The following is a 13,211-nucleotide window of genomic DNA, read 5'->3' as shown; positions in this document are numbered from 1 at the left end:
TATCGTAAACGAGAGATTTTGCATAACCACACAAGAAGAAATCAATTGGGTTCAGGTTAGGGGATCGTGCCAGCCAAGAAATAGGACTTCTTCTTCCGATCCACCTTTACGGGAAGGAATGGTCAAGGCACCGACGAGCAGCTACTCCAAAGTGTGCTGGGGCCCCGTCATGCTGAACCCACATACGGTACAGTTAAGCGAGACGGTAAGAGATATAGTCATATAAGCTTGTCACCGACTATGTCTACACAGATATTACCCCAAATCTCTGTTGATGTCCATACACAATGGTACCATGGGGATTTTTGTCGGCCCGCACATAGATATTCCGGCTATTGAATACACCCTCTCTCGTAAACAGGTTTCATCTGTGAAGAGTATCGCGGTATCGCAAACAGCGCTGGACTACCCATTCACTAAACACCACACGGGGTGCAAAGTCTGTAGGATGCAGGTCTTGAACTTTCTGTGGATGATAGGGTGTAATTGTTGTTGTAGGAGTGCTCTCCAAACAGTACTGTGATCAACCTCCACTTCATGTGCTAATGCTATAGTGCTTTTCGAAGGTTATTCTGCCACACGATCAAGAACCTTTTATTCAAGGTCTGGAGTCCTGGATGTTCGTCTCCTTCCGCGGTCGTGAGGTAATGAGCGCAAGTGTCCCGTTTCCCGTAAATGCCGAAATAGCCTCGGAAACATGAGGTACTTTGGATGTCGCCAGTCTGGATACCTGTTGTGATATAACCTTGCAGCTGCACGACCGTTTCCATTAGCTAGCCCATAGACAAACACCATATCTGCAAGTTCTTCAAACGTGGGTGTCGAATAACGCTTTTAACAAGACGAAACGTGTTTTGTTATGGATTATTAACAGGGCTTTCAAGAAAAGATTTATGCAAGATTGCTTGTGGAGCATTGTACTTGTCACAGCGTCGAGAAAGAGAAATAAAACGCACCTTGAAGCTATTGAAAGTCATGTTTGCTGATATTTACAATAATTGGTGGAATAATGAACTAAGAGAAACCCGGAGACACCAGTACAATGATGTCGTCGAACACGAAACTTTACATGATTTGGGATCGACTCCACTACTCCTGGATTCAGATCTGAGTGCTTTACCACGAAATCACGATGCATCAAGGATGATATTACCTAGGTAAAAGGGAATATTTACATATCAACGATGTTCGAACTGTGGGGTACAGGGCTCTCTTGTGCCAAAAGGTCGCCAAGTCTAGTAGACTCTTGATAATGATGATGATAATAACTCACCTCCATTTGTACTATCGGTAGTTAGTGCAACCTACTTTGAAACTACTGTAGCCATGTCTTTTCTAAACGAATACCACTGTGTACATCCTGTATTTATGTTGTTCGCTCGCGATATTTCAAACGGTTCTACGTACAAGAATTACAACACAGCTTCCATGTCGGATATTTGACTCCGGTACGAAGAGTATGTCCATTTCCTGTGAATATACTCTTACGCCTCCGTTATTCCTCATCGATTTCTACCTTAATCGAACCTACAGATCCAATAATGCACTATTTCCTTTCTCCGACAATTCGTTCTCTCGTTCTCCTTCGTTTGTGTTAGTCAATCGCAGTTTTATAAAATAAGATGATTGGTACTTCTATTAGAACATACATGAAATAAAGAGCTTGTTCTGAAGTTATTAATCACCTTCACCCTAAAACTGTAGTGACCAAAAGTATGATTCTTTTAATTACCCATATGCTCTTATTATTGAGAATTGGTTTTAAAATGTGCTAATTTTTATGCATCAACAAACAAACTTAATGGTCAGTTATGGTGTATTATACGGATTGTTTTTCTAGAGTACACACTTTCTCCTGCAAAAAAATAAAGTAAAATAAAATAAAATAAAATAAATAAATAAATAAATAAATAAAATAAAAAATAAAAAAATGTAATTTAGAGATAAATAACAGCAGCTTCTTGTATCTAAATTTTTGTTGTTTAAAAAAATTGTTTTATATTTGTTTAACATTTTTTTTTCTGTGTATCTACCTACAATCAAGTAAGAAACATCGTATTTCCGCTGCAGGGATTCTACCTTTATATTAGTTAACGTTTGCATTGCTTATATAGTCCTTCCTATATCATATATACAAATACGATTCATAAAAGAATATTAAATAATGGCCACTATTGATAAATAAAAATGAATAATGAAAATGAATTTTTAAAGGAAGTTTGGTTCACCAAAACTTCTTTATATATTTATTCTCTTTGTTCATGTATGTGTGCGTCCGCTCAAGAGATAAAAAAAAAAAAAAAAAAAAAAAAAAAAAAAAAAAAAAAACAAGAACCATGCGATCAATTAAATTCGCAAACTCGTTCCACAAAATATACTACATTGCTGTATACTGATGGGACCACTTTTAAAGTACTCTTCTTGGGAAGCTATACACTGATGCCAGCTTTTATTCCACTCTTTTATTTTCGGAACTCTATTTCTGAAATGAGCTTCAGACCTGCAATCGTATTAGTCTAAATGCTATCAGTGTCATCAAAGTGTCTTCCGTTGCACACCGTTTTGACCCTTGGGTAACACGTTAAGCGCCATGTACGCCCCATGCAACCGACACGTGATTCGCCCAACAGACCGCATCGGTCCCGTGGGACCGACATGTCTACTGTGTTGGGTTGCTTTCTTAAGAGGCCGTAAGTCCGATCTTGTTGAGACTTCCCCATAGAAGGGACCGACGCGACCCCTTCGAAACGTTTTGTGCTAACGGTCCAGTATTGCATTTTATTTATTGTTTTCATCTTCAAAATTATATGTTGACCTATTTAAAAAAGACGCAAAATTCTCCGCAGCGCTCAACGTGTTAAAAAGAAAAAGTCATTGAGGGCAAGATCAGATGAATATGGAGTGTTTTTGATTGGTGGTCGTAGGACACGTCGTCGATTTGTTTCAGGGTAATAAGCAAAGATCCAGGTTTCATCATCTATGATTGTTACGGCCCAAAACTTCATCTCACCTCTCCAATAGGTCTGTTCATATTTCCACCCTCCCTTGCTTTTCTTCATCAGTGAGACCTTTTGATATCATTTAGATACACATTTTGCGCATTGCAAGGTCTTCGGGAGAGGAAGTGATTAAAAAATTTTCTTATAATATTAATAACTTTCCTAGATTAGATTTAAATATATGGATTTAACAATCTTTTAAACATCTTTGTTAACATGAATGAAGTTTAGTTCATCGATAATACAAGAATTTAGTCTCTTTTATATTATTACTTAGATAGTTTCAAGCCCACAGGGATTATTACATATATCATTGAAATATATGGGTGGACAACCTATAGCCTTTCTGAAAGAATATTGAGTACGAACGAATTGAAGTCGATTTGAATTTAGCATTCAGTTCAGCAGTAAGGCTATATGAGACGAGGACCCACAGCTTAACATGGAATCCGAATCACATGAGTTCTCACCGGAAATCGAACTCAAGTATCCCACTCCAAAGTCTTGTAGGCTATCCACACAGCAACAAGGGAGCTCTGTGCGCGAATTGAAACAGTGAAATCTAAAGCGGAAAAACTACCCGAAGTAACGAAAGCTTTACAAAGTACCATGATGGGATAGCGGAGGTAATGGGCAAATTATGTTTCTCCAAGTTTGAACCACTGATTCTCTTGAATGTTTGAAGTGAAAATTTATACCATATAGATATAAGAAGTTAAATACTGCATTGGAAACATTTGATATTGAAACACTCCCAGAATAAACCGAAGAAGGACAATATAAGTATTGGGTTTTTGATGTAATCGTACACAAAATAGTGTCTCAAATGGATTCTCAGCTTGCAGAAATGACTAATATTTGAGCAATTTTGAAACCATTCTCAGGATAAATACTTTGGATGACAGTGATGCAATCAAAAAATTAATCACAACCTATTGAGTTTATGTGGGTGATAATCTTAAAAGAAAGTCGGTATGTGTGCAGCTACCTTCTTGGATCTGACTAAGTCACAGAAAATAAACGGCTATCACTTCTTCTTTTCAATGAGATTTAACAATTGAAGTCGCAATACTTGTATTTCCTGAAATTTGCATTGTTCTCAGGATTTTCGTTACACTGCTAGTTACTGTTATTTCAGGTTAGTAAATTATCGTTAAATCAGAAATTATTTGAGATAAAAGAGCACAACTTTAAAGTCACCTTATTCGTGATGACATGGACAAATATGTTTAAAAATAGTTCCACTGGATTCAAAATTCTCAAATTGTATGAAAAGAGCAACTAGAAATGTAACCAAATCTGGACACCGTTACCATTGGCATAAGTAATTCTTCAAAGAGCCCAAGTTTAAGATTATTTTTCTCGAAACTCCATGTATGGATATGTTTAGAAATATTTTCATTCGATTCAACGTTTTTCAGTTACATATTTATCCAAGCGTTGGCACTATTTTACCAGTGGCATTAACGTTAGTTCTTTGGGTGAAGAGAAACTACACCATCTATCACTGTTGTCAATGGAGCATGTAGGCCTACTTGTATCTAAAAATGAACTTCCTTCAGGTGATTAATAACATCATCATCTGTAAGAATAGAAGATTGAGTGTTCCATCTGCTTTTGTACAAAGGTGTTCAGCCTATAGTACCTATGGACAGCCCTTAATATCATGAGGGTATCTTGTAACTATTCCGCCAATGACTTTCCTTCATGATAATTTTTCCGCCAATGAGAGCCAAAACTTGTTTATTTCAGCAACTAAGATATTTGTAATGCAGCTCGTGTAAAGCCTGTTCACCCTCTGCAGTAATCAGATATAAAAGATCCAAAACTTGTGTCATGCACGATATATATTTTTGTTGGATGTTTGCAGGGAGTCCAAAACTAGTAAGAGTAGAAAACCTCTTTTACTACACGAAGGATACCAATATCATTTATAAAGACAGATTTTTAATAGCAGCATTTTATTCGGATTTATATTTTTCTTAATGGATGGTGTGCAGTTTGTACAGAATTCAGAGATCAAGGTTCTAATAGAAGCCGCCGCCTAGGAATATGAACCAAATGCGATGTGATGTTACAATCATTACTTTATTTCATGCTTCTGGTTGCACAAATTCTACTTTTTGTGTGTTATTTCTAAAGAAAGGTTGGTGTGAGATATTAGAAACGAGTTAGAATTAGCAGAAGTGTTATACGAGATCAGCTTTGAGCTTCATAATTTAACATATGTACTTTTGTTACAACTGACATTTTGTTACTTTGCCTGTTCTTGTGACTGCCCGAACTGTATATATATTTCTTAAGTACAGTATATAGGGTCCACGGTGGCTCAGTGGTAGAGCGTTTACCCCTGAAGTCTCTGGTTCAATCTCAGCTTGCGCCAAGTGAGCTTTCTGCTGGACAAACACTGTGTCCGTGGATTTTCTCGGGGTTCTCCATGTTTTCTCCCACTTTACTCATTCCATCATTTTTCTTCATTTTCATTGTCACCCTCTTCTTTGGTCTACACTGCATAACCGTGAAATATAAAACCGAAATATTTTATTCCATTTCTCTTAAGTATATAAAACCCAGTCTTTTAGTCGTAGAAAAAACGGAAAAATAGAACATTATATAACAAAAAGTAACACTACACGTGTAGATACGAGTAATACTACGAGATAGAGTAATATTAAAAACTGTGTTAAAGAAAAAATGCAATTATATCAATTCATGAAGCTATTGTGATATTATGCCTGCCAACCCTTAACTTTTACATAAGATGTGTGTGAATCTTCATGATAATGGAATCTGATAAAACACAATGAAAATACTGTGACAGCATAGTCACCAAAATCGATTTCCGGCAAATAACACCGTGGCAAATAACACGCCCTCTTTTGCTTGGCAGTTGCTCTCAAGGTCGAAAAAGCAGATGCTCACTTTTCAGGTCCCTAATTCAGTGGCACTTCGGTGTATAGAACAAACAACATATGAGTCTATATAGATCGCATTGAGGAAACAACAAATTAGCATGGTTGAGGGCAATTTTTAAAGCACAGTTTTCGAGAAAATACAAAAGAAAAAACAATTTCCGGGGCGCTTAAATAGAATCGTTTGTTCCCAATAATAATTTGCAATTTTTATTTCGCTTTAAAAAAAGATATTTGTTTACTATGTACTAGAAGTGGGCCCAAAAGCTTTTTTTTTCTAGAAAAACCGAAACTGGTTTTTAAAATATCAAAAACCTGTTTTTCAAAACCGGTTGGATTTTCTATCAAAAACCGGTTTAACTTTTTTTTAAAGCCAAATTTTCTATCAAAATCCAGTTGAATTTTCTATCAAAACCGGTTCGGTTTTCTATCATGTTTTTTCGGTGGAAAATCGAAGCGATTCTCAATAAAAAGGCAAAACTGGTTTCGGTGAAAAACTGGAATACTTGTTTTTATATTTTCTCTATTTCTAGAAAGCAGTTTCCGTTATATTTTTATAAAAATCGGTTTTACCCATCCCAACTATGTGTGTAGAGCATAATACAATGCTAACTAGCAGGTTGTATCTATTTTTTTTTTGTCTTTTCCTAATGATAACATAGACACTCCTTTACAGCCATATTACAACCCCACTTGAAATGATATATTGAAAGAACTGATTTTTGATGCTAGATAGTTAAAATGTGTGCTTATTGAATTCAACCGGAGAGCCATTGTACTGGAAACGTTCCGAGTATTACGTATATATATATATGCAGGGATGTAATAGGGCGTATATGGGAATATACGGTGTACCGGTATACTCTTCTAATATTTTTATGCTCCAGTGTGTACTTACCTTAAGTTTACGAAAGAACGAGTGCGTACTGAGATGGATGGATATACTCTATATTATTTTCTGAAAACTTTCGAGCGTATATCTGCCAAAGTGTCTATTCGTATGTGTGTGTGCGGTAGTATCGAAACATAACCTAAGTATTATTAGTAGGTTGGTAAGAATAAAATGTCCAACCCAGAGGCGTCATTTCCAGAAGATAAAACGAAAACAAAAGAAAATCTGATCAAAATAGTAACAATCTGCAAGTAAACATTTTTGCCTTCATTCAGGTAGCAATTGACTACCGTGGCGAAATGCGATCTGAAATGCGAAGAAATCCTCAACCGCCAGATAATAATCAAAGAAGGTCATCTTTCTAAAGACGTGTTCTGGATACTGAGAGAAGTGGTAGTCACTTGGAGAAATTGGGGTAATATGGTGGGTGACGAAGTGTTTCACTGCAATTCATGGAGAGTCTGCATTGCCATTTGCGGGACAAGTTAGGGTACCATGTCTGTTGATCATTGCTGAATGTTTACGAGCAAGTTTGCAAGGATTTAATGGAATTCAGCACTGTAACGATCTCCAGTGATGGTTTCGTCTCGATGGAGAAAGTCGTTATGAATCACTCTTATCACAAACCATAGTGCAAGAAAAATATTTTAGGATTGTGGAAACCACCTTACATGTCGATCGCGATCCAACCATTATTCTGACCGCTTACGATTGACATAGTGAATTCAGTTTTCATTTGAAGTGACAATCTGATGCAGGAATTTTCCCGGTATTCCTTACATACAGAGAACTAGACATCTCCAGATGGCGATTCTTGTTGTTTATTGTCAGGTCATTTGGCAGAAATAAGTTCAACTTTTCACCTCGTCGATTGCACGGAGCCATCGAAAGACGGTATAATGATATACACCTTACTCGTCTTCAATGACACGAATACTTTCCGACCACGGTGTTCGTGAGAAGTTCATCCGAATTTGATTATGGTTGGTGCCCACGGGGTTCATTTTGCAATGTCGTGTTACTGGAACTAAATTTAACAAACCAACGGCTAATCGCTATTCCTGGCTCAAATGCACTTTTTTATTTTATTTTATTTTATTTTTATTTTATTTTATTTTATTTTTGCGTTTTGGTGTGCAATTTCAATCGTAAATAAAAATCACCCTCAATTGTTTGTTCTCTAGGTGCATTTTCATACTATCTCTTTAACAGTTCATTGCCTCCCGATTGTCTGGTTACTCTTGTCTGTTTTCCAGCCATGTTCAGATCTTTTGACGTTTGTTGCCTGACCTTAATTTGCTGATGTATGTTTTCCCTAGACATTTCATTCGTACCAACCTAGTACTTTCCCGTGAAATCTTTTAAGGTCGTTAGTTATGACATGACAGATTTTTCCTGTACATACGTTCTCTTCCAAGCTATGAAGAGTTCTATTAGCATTGAATACCGGATTATGATAGTAATTTGCAAAGTAAAGTCACCTTGTCATTTGTGGAAGGATAAGTTTTGGCTATTTAGAAAGGTGATATTGATAAATCGGATCAAATAATAATAATAATAATAAAACTTGACTTCAAACAGTTTTGCGCTTCCTCTCACTGTCCAAGATTTTTCTGTCTTTATTTTTTAAAACGTTTATATTTCTGGAAACTTTGTTATAGAAAATGCTGCTTCTTCTGGAATATAATTGTAGTTCTTGATGGAAAATTTTCCAGTACGTACATACTGTACTTTCTGGATAGTGATAGCAAAATATTTTGCATTCGACAGCGAAAGTGCAAATACTTCTAACTCATTAAAACCAAACTTTTCAGGAGAGCAATAAAACCGTACTGCTTTTACCACAAGAAATGTGATACAAGATTTTAAAGGTAGTTTTTTTTTTTACGTTTTTTATTGGGTTTTCGTTTACGAGTTTTTGCACACACTTAGATTTAAATGTGGGAAATTGAATGCAACCAAAATCTAAAATTCCATAAACATGGAGATACGACGTTTTACACTTTCGCCGTCATGCTGGTCTGGGCTGGATTATTAACGCGTTTTAAGTAAGTTTGAACATTTTTTCTAACTCATCACGAGAATACAAAAAAAAAGTCATTCACAAATCACAACAAGAATATTATTCACTACTATGTGTTAGCAGAGCGAAAGTTAGAAGAACACATTACATGCGCTTCGAGCCTGGAGCCAATGAAGCAGATTAATTATTAGTATCTTTAACTCGAAAGCGTTTGGATGTTTTTAGAACATACGGTTACCTATGTTTTTCAAACAATGATATTTAGTTTCGAACGAAACTTTAAAAATTTTGAATTATTAAACATGATTTTTAGTTTTAATATGTATTTCAACAAAAACAAACACTCTTTTCCGGAATTTCAGTGATTTGAATTATTCAATATTCAATTAAGCAAAATCTACTGTACTTTTGTTTTTCAGGACTAATGGTATTTGAACACTTTCTTGCAATAAAGAAGTGTCCAACATGTGGTTGTGCATTTGAGTTTGTTCCTGTTTGTGCCAAGAACGAATACAATAGATATCGATGGTTTGGCAGCAGATGTGTCTTGGATTGCGTCAACAAATGCAAACGAAAAAGTGGGTATTTATATATAGGCTACACATATATTTGTAGAAATATTTCAGAACTACTTTTTATGAAAATTTTTATTTTTACTGCGTATTCCTTTGTTTTTCTAATGAGATGCTTAGTGGAAACAAGATAACATATTTAAGATTTTTTCTTGAGATCTGAACTCTAAGTAAAACACACAATATTGCAGTGGACCGAGTAATCTTGAAGATACACACACACATGTAAGAAATATAAGTATACCTTCGGAGATTTATTTTTAAGATTATATTTGTAAGAAATATAATCCTTCCACTCCAATATTAAGCTTAATCCTTCCACTTTGTGCGAAGTTAACTTCAGGATATTTTATCGAACTAAAACGTTTTGAAAGAAAACTATTCAAAATTTGCTTTTTGACATTATCGTTTTTCGATTTCCAAAACATTTAGTAAATCATATTTTTTCTTCTAAAAGATTAAGTGAATAAATACATTGAGAAAAGTAAATATTCGAATCAATTAATGCAACTGAATATATCAACATTATTCTTAGTAAGTTTCTAGTGTTCAAAACTGATACTGGGTACTTTTGCGGGTGGATTTTGAACGTAACCCGAGGAAATTCTTTCCTAGAAGTTGATGAAAAATATTTATTTAATTTTTCTTATTTCACATAGTCGAGGTTAAGTTTATTTATATTCTCATTACAGAGTTTTTCTTCATGTAAAATATATACACTTTTTTGAAAATTTCTTTCGAACAGGAAACAAAGTTCTGTTCAGTTTTATGTCTAGAGTTTCACAATATTTAACAGGTTCGAAATCTGTTAAAGGCTTGTTTACACATTTGTAAAATATTTTGTACTTTGAAAACATTCATTTCTCTGTATTTCAATTGAACAGTTTGATTATTAATATTTTAAAGATAATTTACACGAACAAATAAATAAATAAAACTAAGTGCTGCCAGAACACAAAATGTCTATACTAATGCTTAATACAAATTAACGAACTTCTTCAGTTGTATAAAAAAAATAGTGATGAAAAAAATTGCTGTTGTTAATAAATTGAGTAAATATACGAGCATTTATTGTATTTGCAAAATTCAAATAAATACGTAAGGAATATAATTATATGAATTCTTTTGTTTGCTGTTTTGCAGGCTATGTGTTCCAGTACATGGGTCGATGCAAGAACAAACGAGATGTAGATCCTCGGTTTATGCCTCGTGATGAAATAAATCTTAATTTCACCTCCTGATGTACTGCAGTATTGCCTTTGACGAATCATGGTGGTATAGTGAAATCTGTCGAACTGATCATACGTCCAAATTTTACGCTTTTTTAAGAGTCAATACAACGTTATCTCAGTAATAATATAGTGAACTATAGTTATACTAAACTAAATATATATTTCATCATCTCGCACCATGTTAAAGCTTTCACATAAATATCTCATAATCATGCTTGTTAATTATTTTTAACGTGATTAGTGTTTTTTATTCACTAAATGAGTTACAGCATTATCATTGTATATCACACAATAAGAGTCAAAACAGACACTGAGCATGGAAAAAAATAGATAATCACTCCCTCCATAGTATTATTTGCTAAACGTAGACAAAACAGTAGGTTTTCAGAGTTTGTGGTTATAATTACTTAATTTTATATTCCTAAATAAAGGAGAATATAACGTGATATTTTTATACAATATTTAAAATAATGTTCGTAATTCAGCTTTTACAGAATAATGATCTATTTGCAGTGACGTAATGATCACAATTAGACAGATTTTGCTGTTAACATTAACAAAACATCCAATTATCATCTATGGATGTCCGATGCATTTAGCTTCTGTAATATCTACATTATTCCTGATAAGATCAACCATCCAACTGAACTTAACATCTGTGTTTTTTCTTAAAAGGAATAAAGTTGATTAAAATTGTGTCCTTTAGCAGCTGAACTGTTCGTTTTCATTTTTAAAGATTTCCTTACGTATAATACTAATATATTTCATCCTTTCTTTTGGAGATATTTGGTAGCTGTTGATTTTCACCTTAAATTACATAAAATTCTAACAGGGCAAAAAATGCACTCTTTACTTCTTCCAACCTGTACTTTGAACAAGGCTGGGGGAATTTGTAAAGGGAAATGTGTATACAATTATCCTTAACTTATTGATATATTTTTAAACGTACAACGCTTCTGAAACTTGAAACAAAATTCAATGACGTTACATTGAGAATTTTCTTTGGTTTTGCATACGTTGTAGGAATTAACCATAGGCATTGATGCTGATCTATATGCTTGGTGTATCATACTAAGCAAATGTTCAAATCAATAAGGACTAAATCTGCATCAAGATACAGTGTTTTAAGTTGTGTTTTAATTAGGTACTTGGGTGTAAGGTTCATTTTTAGCACGAAAACAATGTGGGACGTAGATCTCCAATGAGATCTGATGTATCTGAGTTACTACTCTGATCTCCTGTGAAGAAAAGAAGAACGCTCACCAATATCCACTTGGAAGTTCTTTGCTACAGTTGAATAACGGGCTTACGAACAGTGTTCCATTTCTTGGCTACATGATATAGAACTTAACTCGGAAAAGTGTTAGTTCTAACAACCCTGTACTGTTCTTTCTTAACATAAAATATCATTGAAACAAACCCAAGATTATTCTTAGAGGTGGAACTAAACAAAAATAACTCAAAACGCAGAATAGAGTGAAGAATTTATTTTGAATTTACAGCAAATGAACTAATATTCAAAACGACGCTCAATATAACTATAACTCGAATAAATAACATTGAAAATAATCCAAACAGGAACGAAAAACTATTTATTTTAATTTCCAGAGCAAATTCTTCTATTTCTTCCAGAAAATAGCAGCAAATTAAAATACCTAAAAGAAAGAAAACTATCATTTATTAAACAAGTAGTTCAAACTATGTATTCAAATATATTTTACAATGTAAATATTTATTTATAGTTTGTTATTTAAAAGTATTTTGCAATACTCTTATGTACTTGAAACTTTTTTTTTTATTCCTAACTCATCAATCTCGAGTGAAGTGTTTCCTATTAACTTTTTCATACCTTCTGAATCATTTAATGCAACATCTCGTAAAACATGACTTACAAAATTATATCAGTGTTGTGAATAGTGTACAGGTTTGTCTTATATCTATCAGTCAAGTCTCGCTAATAATGCCAGTGACACTTAAGACAGCTGCATAGGACGGGACGGGGCAGCCAAGCCGAAGCAGGAGAGACGGACCTGAGTGCATTGACCAAATGTTTCAATCACAAGGCTTTTTGGGAGGCCTTATTAGCACGTGTTTCCGTTAAGTATGCGGCACGAGGCTTTGCTTTTTTCTTTGTTCACAGTCTCTTGCCTCTACTGCTACTCGACCTGGCTGTCCTTTTCCCGGTCAATATGCACCTTGTAATATGAGAACGGCAGAAGATGGGTAAAATGAATCAAGCTCTTTTTGTCATTTATTAATAAAAAACATAGTAACAGGCACATACAGGAGATTTCGAAAGATCATTTACAAAGCTTGGAACATGTAATCGGAATCGCTTCTAAGATACAGGCTGCCAAAAGCGTACACAAATTTTCTTTGTAGTCGTGTATTTCTAAAATTGAGTGTGATTAAAACATGCTCCGCCCATACACATCTTTCGTAGGAATATGAAATGAAGCCGTAAGATATTTCCCTAAGGAAGTGACAGATTCCCAAATATTCCATTAGGAAAAATGTATATGATTGATGTCTATAGAAGGATTTCCCAGCAAGTGAAAAAAGATCGTTGACAGAACAGCAA

The 13,211-nt window shown here is 34.5% G+C and overlaps 1 long non-coding RNA gene across 1 annotated transcript in view; it reads left to right on the top strand.

The window, feature by feature from the left end:
• The window catches only part of LOC145688314 (uncharacterized), a 36,840-nt gene extending 25,496 nt beyond the window's left edge, over positions 1 to 11,344 (top strand). Inside the window, exons 2-3 of the long non-coding RNA XR_014131870.1 lie at positions 9,246 to 9,404; positions 10,542 to 11,344. This is a non-coding gene — a long non-coding RNA (uncharacterized LOC145688314). The remainder of the gene's footprint in view (positions 1 to 9,245; positions 9,405 to 10,541) is intronic.
• Positions 11,345 to 13,211: the final 1,867 nt, after the last annotated feature.

This window comes from Thermobia domestica, chromosome 1 (assembly GCF_964235325.1).
Source record: "Thermobia domestica chromosome 1, izTheDome1.hap1.1, whole genome shotgun sequence".
Taxonomy (NCBI): Eukaryota; Metazoa; Arthropoda; class Insecta; order Zygentoma; family Lepismatidae; genus Thermobia; species Thermobia domestica.
Note: the sequence above shows the minus strand (reverse complement) of the source record. Positions and strands in the feature narration are given on the sequence as shown.